This window comes from Cibotium barometz, chromosome 11, assembly GCF_041138505.1.
Source record: "Cibotium barometz isolate CiBa-2024 chromosome 11, ASM4113850v1, whole genome shotgun sequence".
In the NCBI taxonomy this organism is placed as follows: Eukaryota; Viridiplantae; Streptophyta; class Polypodiopsida; order Cyatheales; family Cibotiaceae; genus Cibotium; species Cibotium barometz.
In genome coordinates this window covers 24,000,568-24,014,285 of record NC_141056.1, presented here as the reverse complement: position 1 = coordinate 24,014,285, position 13,718 = coordinate 24,000,568, and positions in this window count along the sequence as shown.

Sequence of the window (13,718 nt, the reverse complement as noted above, 5' to 3'; positions counted from 1 at the left end):
TGGAGTAACTTTACAAACCATAAATGGTCCCTTCCTAGTATATTTGAGCTTTTTCTTTTCACTAAGGACCCCATACATGATTACCAGATCTCCTACCTTGATCTCCTTGTCCTTGAGATTTTGGTCAAACAACTTCTTTCTTCGGTCCTTTTCTATCAGCATGTTAACACTACAATTTGTCTTTCCTCCATAACTTGTTCTAAAATAAATAACCGGTCAGCCAATTCATTACCATCAAGCTTTTCACTTACAGCTACTCGTAAGCTAGGGATTGTGAACTCCCAAGGCATTATTGCCTTAAGCCCATACACCATCTTAAATGGCTTGTAACCAATTGCAACTTTGTATAATGTGCGATAGGCCCATAAAGCTGCTATGAGCTTAGATTCCCAGTCTCACTGCGTTGAGTCTCAACAACAGTCTTTGTCAATATCAAAATAAGAACCTTGTTGGTGCTCTCTGCTTTGGCGATTGGCCTGTGGGGTAATATGGCATTGATTTATGGTGTGCGATTATAAATGTGTTAGTGAGATTTTTGATTACATCATTGATGAAACGCTTACCTTGATCACTCACTAGCTCAAATGGACATCCAAAGCGGGTAATGATGTTCTCATAGAGAAACTTAGCTGTCACCATGGCATTCGCTTTTCATGAAGCTCTTGCTTCAGCCCATTTGGTTACATAATCTATGGCAATAAATGATGAAGCGTGCTTGTGTGCCACATGCAACATGACTAATAGGGCCAATGAAATCTAAGTCCCATTTTTCAAAAGGTTGGTTGACTTTGACTGATGTAATGGCATCATGTCCTTCTGTGGCTTTGTACAACATTGGCACTCGCCAACACCGCCTTTAACAAATAGTGCACAATCTTTGAAGAGTGTTGGCCACTAGTACCCCAAGTGGAGTATCTTTCTGGCTACTGTGATTTCTATCGCAAAATGTCCCCCTACTACCCCCTGGTGTACTTGTTCCATGATCATGAGATATTCGTCCTCCCGTGGGCACAGCGTCTAAGAATATCATTCTTACCTCTTCTTTAAAGAGTTCCGTTAATAATTTGGTAAGGCGCACTCTATTTTAACAACTTTTTTCCTTCTAAAAAACCATTAGCTAAAAAGTTAATGATTTTCTCGCTCTATTCTGGAATAGCCTCAACCTTGAATAGTGTAGTATCCGGTAACTTGTCATCAACTTTGATTGGTGCTTCACCATTAGGTATGTGGGATAGATGATCCGCCATGACATGTTTCTTGCCAGGCCTCACAACCACTGCAAAATCGAACTCAAGAAGAATCAAGAATGACCTTGTGATCTTTCCCACGGAGCATGGTTTGTTTACTATATACAACAAGGCTTGATGATAATCAACATAGAAAACAAATTTGTTAGCCAAGAAGGTAATGCCAAAATTTCTTTACAGCATAAACCATTTCTAAATCTTCATGCTCAGTGGTGGTGTAATTGATTTCAACCCCATCTAGTTGCGACTTGCAAAACTAATAGGATAGTCCAATTTGTGTTCCCATGGCTATGCTAGGACACATCCAATTGCAAAATTAGAGGCATCAATGTGTACATGAAATATGAGATCTCAGTTAGGTGTTTGCAAGATTGGAGCACTAGCTAAGGCTTATTTCAGCGTGTCATAAGCTTGTTGACACTCCTCAGTCAATATAAATATAGTCAATATCTTATACACAGGATGAGTTATTTCTACATAGAAAAGAATAAACTAATGGTAGTAGCTGACATGGCCCATGAATCTCTGGACTCCCTTGTAGTTTGTGTTGATGGGGGTAACTCCAAGATGACCTTGACCTTGCTCTCATCAGTGGAAATCCCATGCCCAAAAATAACTACGTGTTTCACCCAAAATTGGCATTTGTAAGGGTTAAAGGATATGCAATAAAATCGACACCTTTCAAATACCCTTTTTAGGCACACTAGGTGTTCTTTCCAAGACAAATGAATGCACAAATCATCCAAGAAATCTTTGAGAAAATTTCTTAAGAAGTCCTTAAAAGTAGTATTCATAAGTCTTTGTAATATGGCTGGTGTGTTGGTTAGACCGAATGGCATAACCTTATAAGCATGCACACCATGCCCAATGATAAAAGTTGTTTTGGCTTGGTCCTCAGGTGCAATCAAAATTTGATTATATCTTGAATATCCATCCAAAAAGTTGTAAGTCTCCTTGCCTGCCACTTATTCAAGCACATGTTCTGAATATGGCAAGGGGTAGTGATCCTTGCGTATGGTAGCATTCACTTTCTTGAGATCAACACACACTCTCAGTTTTTCCATTCTTCTTGGGCAAAACCACAATGGGTGAGACCCATTCTGAGTGTTCAATCTCATAGATGAATCCACACTCAATGATTTTATCAATCTCTTCCTTAACAATGCTTGCATATTTGGGATTCATTGGATACAATTGCTGCTAGACTGATTTAGCATCGGCGGGTACCACTGGGATGGTGTGTTGTACCACCTCTGCGGGAACTCCCTTCATATCATGGTATCTCCATGCAAAGCAATCCTTATACTTCTTGAGGAGAGATACAAGTTCAACTTCCTTAGCCTTATTTAAGTCCTTGGCTATGTAGACAGGCTTAGGATCTTCTCCTAGTTTAGCCAAGTCTACTTCCTTGTCCTCTGCAGGCCCATCATATAGACTCCTCCACTCTCAGTTTGTGGGGTTACATTTGGCATTATCAAACACTAACTTGCATTCCCCTACGGTGTATGATTTGTAATGCTAAGGTGTTGGGCATAAATTAGGCCCATTGTCCTTTCCTTCGCGTATCAATTGCTTCCTTTTGGCTGAGCGACTCGATTTTGGTTCATCAGAGACTGCTACCTTAGCTATATCAATTGGGGGTGGCTACAATACTTGACCTTTTTTAACTCCTCTCCCCAATTGGCTATAAACTTTTGATGTAAGTCTACTCCACCCATGTATTGGCCATTGGGTAGTAGTTGTTCTTTCTTGAAGTTGTCTATGAGGATTTGCTGCATAGTGTTTATGTCTCCGCCATCTTCAGAGATGCTCCTTGGTGTTTTGAAGAACTTCATCCCTTTCTCCAAACTTTGAATCCGTATCAAATTCAAAGCTACTCCCTATAGTTTCTTTTGATGTTGTTAGCTCTATTTTTCTTATGGTTCCCGAGGAGCTTGTGTTGCTTTCAGTATCTGTGTGACTCCTCACCACTATTGGTGTTTGAGCTTGAGTTATCCCATGTGGACTCAAGTTTACTATAACCAATCCCCTCGGCATCAAAAGGTAGAGCACAAATAATTTGTAAGGGAACAACCTTAGGGAGCTCCTCACCACATTAGGTGTAACCTCGGTGTAACCCATGTAGATACTCTAGCTCCCCAACTATCGATTGTAGCCATCATATGTATCCAGTGTAAATCATCTTCAAGCTCAATAGCTTGTTTTTTAGAATCTTTATAGGGTGGGTCTTTCCCTATATCGGTCTTTTCTCTGCAAGTATAGCAGCATTGTAGAGGGGTTGAATGGATGGTAGTATCAGATCTCTAGTTGAATAGTCCACCACTACCCATTGGATGTACATGACTAGTCACGAGGTCTACTCTAAGGATTGAGTCATCAAATTGTAGGTAGACATGGTTTTTGGACCAATCATGGACCGTTTTAGCCTCACACATTAATGGTCTTCCTAAGATCATTTTATAAGAATCAAGTTACTTGGAAAAGTCCATCACAATGAATGTATGCCTCACCCGATGTTTCAACACCTTCATCTTAAGATTTGGTTTGGTAACAGTGCCATCAGCCATTTTAACCCATAATGTCTGAGACTTCAATCCTGGGTTTGGCCATTTTTTCCCTGCATTTTTTGGTGATTATACTGACTCCTACACCACCATCAAGGACTCACATTATTGTGATTCCCTTGGTGGTGACTAGTAGTAATGCGTTGGATTCATTACCTTAAAAGTATTAACCCAATTTATCCAATGGAATTTTGACAATTGATTTGGCATACTCATCCTCTACTTGGGTTCTTGGATCTTCTATGACTTGAGTTGGAGAAATTCCATAGTAGGGTTGAGTCTTGTGGGTTTTGTAAATGGTGGTAGTCCTATGTTAAGTTTTCCATTCAGAAGAGCTTTCAATGCTCTGAAGAGTTCAGGATCTCCACACAAGCACGTAGTCATCATTGTCTTTGTTTTGAAAGCCATAAACTCCAACAATTTAGGGATGTTCAAGGGAGTAACCCATCACCTCTCTACCATATGAGGGTGCTAGTGATATTGGAATTTCCACCTCTTGAATGGGTTCAGGGTTCTCATACTCAAACATTCTCCTAAAAAGTTGAGAATCCATGCTTGGGATAGGTGAGTTCTCACTAAGACCTCAAGGATGACACTAGGTATATCCAAGGATTTGTGGGTTATGATAGGCTTTAGGTTGTTTGGATGAATAGTGTCAGAGATGTTTACTTGTTTTGGTCTCGGTTCTGACTCCTCCTGAGTATGTGTGACCATATCCCTGAGCTCATGTTGTTCCAATTCTTTTACAGGGTTAGGGTATGAACCAAGTTTTTCTTTGTTTGGTTTCTTGGGGGCTTACATCCTTTCCTTTTTAGTCTCCTCAGTTTTTGTTTGAGTGTCTCTAGTTTGCTTAGAACCAGTGTGTGTGTCCACTAAATCGGAATCCTCATTAATATCATTTATGTAGACTGGTTCATCAAGTGTTCCCAAGTTCACTCATTCCATTTTCTTTGTTTTTCTCTCTTTTATGGATTTCTTTCTTCTATGGCCCCTCTTCTTTTTGGATTTCGCTACTAAAGTAGCCTAGTTTTCTACTTTCTTTTCCACAAACATGTATGTTTCTAGCCATGAGTCTCATTATTACATTCACAAATGGATTAGGATTTCTCAAAATTGATCTTTGAGTTTAACCACCCACTCCAATCATGTTGAGAGGTGTGATGGTAGGACCATTCTGGTGATTTGCAACCATCACTTTCATTGTGAAATCTTTGATCCAATGATATATGGCACAATGATTATAGATTGCAAATGGCATGCTAGAAAATGAAACTTGGGTGATTGGTTGGTTTTCTAATGGGACACTCAAAGACTTGGTGTGGTCCTTGACAATGATAACATTGAAGAGGCATTCTCTTGATAGTAGAGTTGATGTCTACTGTGGCTATCTGGTATACTGGTTTGACTCCGCCTCTTGCATCAACTAATTAGTATTTTGGATAAAGCTCTGTGGATTCCTCTCAATGACATGAGGCACTGTCCAAGTTAACCTCATTCATAACACTCAAAAGGTTCCTAGAAACTTATTTAATTTAATGGTGTGATTCTCACGAGTGTGGAGGTGGAGGTGGAGGTGGAGGTTGAGGTCCCAAAATAGGTGGAGGTATTACGACACATTTTTTGCATGGTAACTCCCCCTTGTAATAGGTTATGGTGCCGTTTTCTCAGCATTGGGTTGAGGTGTTATAGTAGGCATTATGACTTGTGGCTGTGATGGAGATGGTAAAGCCAATTGTTGCTGATGTCTAAAAGCGTTATTGAGGGCTTGCAAAATGCATGCGGTATTGTGAGGCATACTGTCCACAAAACGTACAATTTCCATTATAGCTTATCCTTATTAGGACTGGACACTTATTAGTCGAATGTCCTTCTCGGCAGATTGAGCACCATTGAAGCTCTCTGCTTCGGTATATATGTACATTCTCTAGAGCTTTATTGGCCTTCATTCTCTAGAGCTTTATTGGCCTTCATTCCTTCTTGGAGTGCTTTCATGAAATTTGTTAATTCATCTCCGCAAAAGTGTTACCTTTAGCTAGGGGTTTAAATGTAGAAGTATTATGTCTTGTAACTCTGGAAGCAACAGATTTAGAATCCAATTCTTTGGCTCCCTTGTTGACAATCAGATTATCTTCTAGTTGGATGGCATTTGTTGTGACTTCATCCCATGTAGTGGTCCCTCTACTTCATCCCATGTAGTGGTCCCTCTAATGACTAAGCCATTATAAATTGCTTCATGGTTAAGCCCATGGATGAATCTATCCAATAGCTGATTATACAAATAGCGTTCATGGAAAAGGCAACGAGAGTTCAAATGCTTAAGATAACGAATGAAATATCTAACCGAATCCTCTTCTTCTCTCTCAGCTTTGTGTAGTTGTGAAGCTACATCCCATAAGACTCCTTCATGTACAAAATTGCTTCAAGAACAATCTCCTAAGAGCCGTGAAGTTTAAGTGTCGACCCTGAGAATTCTATACCAATCCCTAGACTTACCGTCTAATGTAAGACTAAAGGAATTGGTCTTGGAAGCCTCATTTTGTTCTCCTAGGTCCTTATACACTTGATTAGATACCTCCAAATATCTCCTAGGATAACCATCTCCATTGAATTTATGAGTTAGCTTGGCTATCTCGGTAGCCTTTCCATGGCTATATCCACGACCATCTCTCACAAGAAGCACTATGCTCTCTGCCTACTACTCTTCCCCCAAGGCCTATGCAAAAAACAACTAGGTCTATGGGATAGAGCTGGTGCTGGCATACTAGGAGCAATAATAGGAGCAGGTGGAGGTGCAACACATAGCACTGCATGAGGATGCATTGGTCTAAGCTCTGGTGGGGGTATATGTGCTACATAAGCTATGTGTCCTATTGGCACCCCAATAGGTGCTTTAGTCATGTGGGCATTAAGTGTAGTCGATCTCGGTAGGAGTTGGTAACACATTCACTTTAGGGAAGGGATGTTTCATGGGTGCACTAGACTGAGATGTGAGCCCTCTAGGAATGGTAATACTAGATATTTGAGGCGTAGGGGGGTCCACGTGTGACATTGTGGCTATCTTTGGTAGCCATGGGCATGCGGCTCAAAGGTAATAATGTGTTAGTCTCATAAGTGCCATAGTTGGTGGTGTGGTGCTTACCACTTGATGAGGCAGTGTACTAGTAGTGTCTTGGGTGGGGGCAGCTCTAGGATCTAAGAAGGTGAAGCTCATGCTTGTATGCTCTTGAGTCCCTGCTTGGCCTTATGGGTTAGAAGATGTGGGTTAGTTCATGGTATAGCTAGGTGATACTAAAAAAGTAGGATCCGCTAGACTCACAGGAGGTGTTACCATTTTGCTCATTGTGGGCATTCTTGCTTTGGATGTCTCGACCCACACCATAGGTCTTTAGATCCTTTCATGTTTAATGATCCTATATATGTAATCACATATACCTTGCAATCGTTCCTCCTCTGTTGTTGCCCCAAATATTGATTAGGCAATCCATTCCCAACTAACACCATAAGCTTGGCATGTACCAAAATCCACAAGAGTCTTTATTGATGCATCATACTCCCAATCATTTTGTAAGAAGACGTGGATCCAAGATTTACAACCCTAGCTCTTTCTTTGTGAGATAGGAGCAATGTTATTGCTTGTGTTGAGAGACTGACGAGCACTACTTGTGCAGTTCTAGCTTGGGACTCGTTTTGAGCATCCTAGGATGTTTGGGTTGCTAAACCGTTGTTAATCCACTTCCAAAGTCTCTTCTTCTTTTGCTCTAGTAGCCTGGACTAGTGCCTCTGCTACCTGCACTTCTTGTAAGGTTCTACCATTAGACATAACCACTTGTGCAAGGAGGTGTTCGATAGTCGTAGTTGCCAGTAGGTGAAACATGAGTTATATGGACATGGATATCAACGTGAATTCTCCCTGCTTGTAAACGATAAGAGTATAGCAGGTGTCTCTCTAGAGTTTACCTCAACTCCTTCACTCATCATGTGGTCTATATGTAGTAATATTTTATTCAAAGGTAGCGGTTGAGGCCGAACCTCTGAGGTAGCTAGCTACGCGATCAAAAAGACTGGTAGACAGGCTTGGCTGGTGAGGCTTAGTTAGGGTTCTCACTTCTTTGGGACTGGGTATCCTTCCATTAACTCAAAATCAGATGAAGTATCACTGGCCCTAATATAGGTCCTTGTAGAATGCTAAATTGGTTTCCGATTGAAGGTCCTAAGCCTACACGTGCCTAGCTTGATAGATGCACTATCATCTAAATAGGCCTCTAATACATGCCCAAATCGTAGGTGCAAGTGAATATGGGGTGTTTAAAGGTCCTACAGAGTGCCCTGGACAAGTTTGAGAATTTTTAACTTTTTTGTTTAATTTATTTTTAATTTTTTAAATAAATTTTTGAGAAAAAAAATTGGATTGCCTAATTTTTTTTCCAAAACACTTCTTTTGTGTTTCTTAACCCATCTAGCACGAAAAATAGTATATTTTTTTCGGGTCAATCAAGCGCTACAAGCATTGGCTCCCATAGTTAAGCACCTTAACTATGAAAAAAATGCAATTTTTTGGGATGTCACACAAATTGTGTCAACACGATTGCAACAGCCCAAAATATATATTAAGCAAACTTGTGCGTGCACTTTTCAAAAAATTTCTTTTTTTTTTGGGCCTCGGACCTTTTACCTTTCCCCTTCTCCCTTTTTCCCTTTTACCTTTCCCTTTTACCTTTTCTCTTTTTCATTTTTTACCTTTTACTTTTTACTTTTTTACTTTTTACGTCTTCGGTTTATGGTTTATGTTTACCCGTCGGAAAAGAGTATTCCCAGAATATTTAACTTGGGCCTGCACACATTAAATGCATCCAGCCACTCAAAACCTACCTGAAAATGGGTATTGTGAGACGGGCTTTTAGAATTTTTTAATTAGTGACCTAAATGCTTGCACGCATTAAATGCAGACAGCTAGTCAAGATGTCCCATATTAGAGAAAGGATTAAGCCTAATTAACTCATGTTAATTATACTAATGCAAAAATGTAGAATGTGCAAAAACATAAAAATTTATGTGTGTTGCAAATTGTCCCCTAATTTCTATTTTTATCCCGATTTCTCCACGTAAGAAGTTAAAATTGGGATAAATACTATGCTAGGAAACCGTCTATTTAACCCAATTCTTTCAATTTCATGTTCAATTGATTGTTTTTTCCTTTTTAAAATTGAAAAATGAAGAAAAATAAGAAATGCAGAAAACCAAAAATTGAACTTGTAAATGATAAGTTGGAGGAGACTTAACCTAAATGCACAAATTACAGAACTCACTGAAAATGTAAAAATTATGGAAATTAGAAAACATGCAAAAATTACAAAACATGTAGAAATTATAGAAATTGAACATAAATTTCTTCAGATTTCAACAACAATGCAACAAAATGGATAAATTTCCAGAATTTCTTTTCTATCATTCTTGGAAAAAAAATAGAAAACAAAACTATAACAAAAAACAACCATACGCACACACACATTCAAAATGCCTTGTGGCTATTCCTCGATAGCGGCAGGTGCCACTTATGGAAATCCCTTGCACCATAGAAAAAGTGTAGGAACAAACCAATGTCGTGGGGATTTGCCCAACCGCACTTGGGAGCATAAAATAGCTCAACTGAGAATCCAATATTCTATGACCTAGCTCACAATTACATGGGAAAGGTGCGTCACTCGCCTCGTGAATACTTGTGCTCAAGATTCTCATACGAGATGATGTTGCCATGTAGCCACACTCCAAATCTCCACTCTGCCACCATCGTCACCGCACTCTAAAGGAAGCTCGACCCTCCTAACAGCTTACTCTCTCATGATCACTCTCTCACATGTAAGCAGGTAAGCACACATAAGAACTCACACAAGTAAGAAAGTAATAGCATAAGATAGTAGATAGAGAATAAGAGCACTCTATTGAATTAGCATAAAAGAATGAGTCATGTGAGTTACATTTTAGGTTTTGTAGGTGACCTCTAGGGTTCACACTCTTAGGCGGCCAAAAATAAAAGTATGGTCCTTCGGCTCATTTGGCCACTCTAGCTAGTGTAAACACCTATTCTAAAGCTAGCACTCTCCACCTAAAATCCAATGGTGTGCCTTTAATATATAAGTGACAAGCACACATGTAAAATATACAAAACATAGTTTTCAAGTAAATTTCACACATTTCGGCAATGTGGCCCCCAAAGGTGGTGAAAATCATGTGGTGGCCGACATCGATGCCATACAGGTCTCCAACAAGGGTTAATAGTTAGCTTAGACTTAGTCCTTGTTATTAGTACAAAGAGTTATAATGGATGCTCTTGTAGAAAAAGCCTTGGGAAAGTGCCTCTTAGTTTTCCTTATTAGCTTTAATAATTAGATGAGCTTGGCCCCCATTACCATATCTGATCGTAGAGAGAACCACTCGAATATAAAAATTTTTCCCAATTGTTTTAATAATGTTCTTAAGTGTTGTAATTCAATGTCACTAAATGTACCATAAAGTGACATGCCAGATGCAACACTCATAGCAACACTTGCCACTTTTAAAATTTTGGCTCTACACAATATTAGGAGATAGCTCAAGGTGGTTGTGTACTTTAGGTATGGTGTATTTGGTACATCCTATGCGAGTATGCAATTACAAAAAATAAGTGATAAAATTTACAAAATAAAAAGCATGAATGATTTAGCAATAATGATTTATAAATACCACGAGACAATAAGATAACAATAAAATTCCAATCAACTCTCACAATGAGCATAAAATACGAATCTTGTATAAACACCCTAGGCATATGACAGGCACAAAATAACGTCTGATGATAAATCATCAATGTCGACACTCATAAGTGAAGACAAAGTACAAGGCAACAAACTGAAATGAAAATACTCAAATAGTGACTCATCTAATGAGTGATGACTCATGAGACGCTTATCATTATCCAATTGTGCAAGTATTAAGCTGATGTGAAAAGTCTCTTTCTATGAGGAAATTCCCACCAAAATTATACATTGATGTGACTTTTGGTGAGATTTTTTACGAAAGCATTTTGCAACCAAGGCGAGCTTTTTCACAAAGAAATTTTAGCTAGCTTTTGATTTTTTTCCTATACACTTTGGCAAGCTTCCTTTTTTTATCATCACTACGCTTGGAATATTGATACATTCTTTTTAAAACTAGTAATATATGATATGTACCAATGGTGATACTTTGCTTGTAGCCTATTTAAGTGACTTCTTGTAGACCATTTATACCTCCTATTTTATAGTTGCATTTATCATTTAGCAAGTTATTTGTTTTCACCACCACAAGAGATCCAATTTGTTTTTTCAAAGTGTAAATTTTAAGTGTTTTGACCATGTTAATGGATTTATTTGGTGTCATTCAATCATTTTAATAGTTTTTTTTGCAGCATAAATAGTCATATTATCCTTAGTTTGACTTAAAATATGGCTATATTTGTGAACCATTACTGCTTAATAACTAGTATTTATAGTCAAAGCCAAGTTATCGTTTTTTGGACAGTTTAGTAGAGAAAGAGATTAGAGTTTATTGTGCATTAAAAAGTAAGAATGTTTTAAACTTTAATATTTTGATCATGCTATTGGTATTATTTTATGCCTTTTAATCATGTCAGCTATATAAATACAATCATGAATTTTTATGTTTTTAAATCGTATACAACCATGTTGGAAATAGGGTTGTAGGAATACACACACAAACACACAATGAAGAAGCTCAAGGGAGCACACAATGAGATGATAGATAGATAATTAATGTGTGTTGTACAAAGATGATAAGTGTACCCCAAGATGGGTGTATACTAGAACAGGGAAAAAAGCCTCCTAAAGAGGGAAAAAAAGGCATGGCTAGTCCTAGTGTACTCACACACATCACTACCAAATAGGGCCACAAATCCCCCCTGGAGTGATGATGTGAACATGAGGTGAGCTGACACTAGAAGTATAGAGATTTGCCATGCTCTTTGGACTATGATAAGGAGTGTAGAGAATAGTCCCCAAAGGGAAGTAAGTTTAAAGCTTTGTAAAAAGCTTCAAACTTCTCTTGTGGGGGAGAGCCTTCATGAACAAATCTGCCAAAGTCATCCTGTGTTGGCACATAAGCCAAGCTGATTTCCCTTACAGAGCATCTCTCCCTGACATAATAATAGTGCACCTCAATGTGCTTTGTGCAAGCATGAAAATTTGGATTCCTTGCAACTACCATAGCGCTTTAATTGTCAGTGAATATGGTAGTGGTGGTGGCTGATGACTTGCCAAACAACTACCATTGTGCTTTGATTGTCTTTGAAGATGGTAGTGGTGGCTGATGACTTGCAACTACCATAGCGCTTAAGCCAAGCACACTCAACTGTAGCTGTAAACGCTGCCCTATACTCAGCTTCAGAGCTAGAAGTGGCCACAGTGGGGGTTGCTTCTTGCTCTCAGCCCATGATATACATGAATCACCAAGGCAAAAGCAAAAACCACTCGTGGACACTTGTGTGTCATAACATCCAGCCCAGTCTAAGTCTATAAATGCATGCAACTATGATTTACCCCCTTGGGATAAATAACCCAAAGTTCTTGGTGTCCTTTAGGTAACGGAACATCTATTTGACACACTACCAATGCTTTGTGCCTAGGCTACTCATAAATCTGCTCAATATTGAGACTACGTACTGATTGTCAAGCCTGGTGTTACTAAAAAAGTTAAGACACCCAACATCTTCTTGATATGAGACAACAGCAAAAGGGTCACCTATATCTTTAAGACTTAGTCATAAACCTAGATCCATAGGTGTAGCCACACATGTTTACAGTCTTCATGCTCTGGATGGGAGCCTGCTTAAGACCATATAAGGCTTTCTTCAATCTACATACTTTTTATTCTGAACTTTTGTGAACAAAACCATGAGGTTGAGATACATAGACCTCCTCATGCAAATCTCCATTCAAGAAAGCAGTTTTGATATCCAATTGACATACATTCCAACCTTCCATGGGACTGGATGGGATTAGGCTGCACTGATGGATCCCTAAATCTGAGACTCAATTCTGTTATAGTACGTTAGATAAAGTAAATCCCGGTCAAAAATTGTTCTATGGAAAAGAATCAACGACTGTGCCTCTCAATGAGGAAAAAAGCGTTGATCTCTATGATCCAAGTGCAAGTTTCTTCCTTGATCTGACCAAGTGACTTTAGGTTCGGTCGGATCAGTTTGGTCAGTTAATGACCTTGACTACATTAGAATAAAATTTTATCTTGGAGGAATCGCCTGTGCTTTCCGGACAAGGGAAGTTTTTCCGAGTTCGATTTTGGAAGAATCGAGGAATTAGTCACCTGTCCGGATATCCGTGGGCGAGGCCCTGAGTGTGGGACCCTGCCCCGCGCAAGAAGTGCTACTTCCGCTGCTAGCACCCCGAATCCATTGCACGGTGGGGACAGGGATCTGACACCTGGTATCAGAGCAATTTGACTAATAAGGATCAACTAAAAAAGCCAAAAATGTCAAAAATTTATGAATTGTGTGATGAAATTCATACAAATTGTTATTTGAACTGAAACTCATAAATTAGTAATTGGGTCTTCCGATGGAAGTACCACAATTGCATGGAATCCCTGACTTGCTTGAGGCCTAGACATGATGGTCTTTACCTTATAGTTCCAAAGACCGTGACTACCCGTATATACTGAGGGTATAACTGCAGCTCTTTACTGTTTCAAAAGGTTTTTATTCCCAGAAGATGATTCCAACCTTCCTCCGCCTAAGAGATATCAGGGTCAAACCCATGATATGGGAAGTTCCAGAATGGAAGAAATGTCATTTTCCCTAAACTCAATCCCCTGGATTTCAACTTCAGAAGTTCCACCCTTGAACAAGAGAGTGAAATGC